The 311-nt window shown below is 19.3% G+C and overlaps 1 protein-coding gene across 1 annotated transcript in view; it reads right to left on the bottom strand.

The window, feature by feature from the left end:
* Window positions 1-311, bottom strand: part of LOC107639689 (pectinesterase/pectinesterase inhibitor PPE8B-like) — a 3,335-nt gene that overhangs the window by 1,095 nt on the left and 1,929 nt on the right. The window lies entirely within an intron of this gene.

Here is a 311-nt window from a genome sequence, read left to right as displayed (position 1 = left end):
AAAGTATAATTTAAATTAAAGTTATATTTTTATTATTTGAAAGTATTTTTAAATTTGATTATATGTTTTACTATTTGAGTTGTTATTGTTAGAAGAGTTCAAAAGAGAAATGCAAAGAAAAAAATGTTAGTTAATTATTATTTGAAAAATAATGATCCGTTTGTAATTTTTTTTTATCAAAGATATAAGACTCGAACCCACAACTTCTTAATTGAGTATGAGAAAACTATGCCATTTAAACTATTACTCATTGGTGATCCGTTTGTAATTTTTTTTTCATATAATTATTTTAAATTTATAAATTGAAAAAA

This window comes from Arachis ipaensis, chromosome B04 (assembly GCF_000816755.2).
Source record: "Arachis ipaensis cultivar K30076 chromosome B04, Araip1.1, whole genome shotgun sequence".
In the NCBI taxonomy this organism is placed as follows: Eukaryota; Viridiplantae; Streptophyta; class Magnoliopsida; order Fabales; family Fabaceae; genus Arachis; species Arachis ipaensis.
Note: the sequence above shows the minus strand (reverse complement) of the source record. Positions and strands in the feature narration are given on the sequence as shown.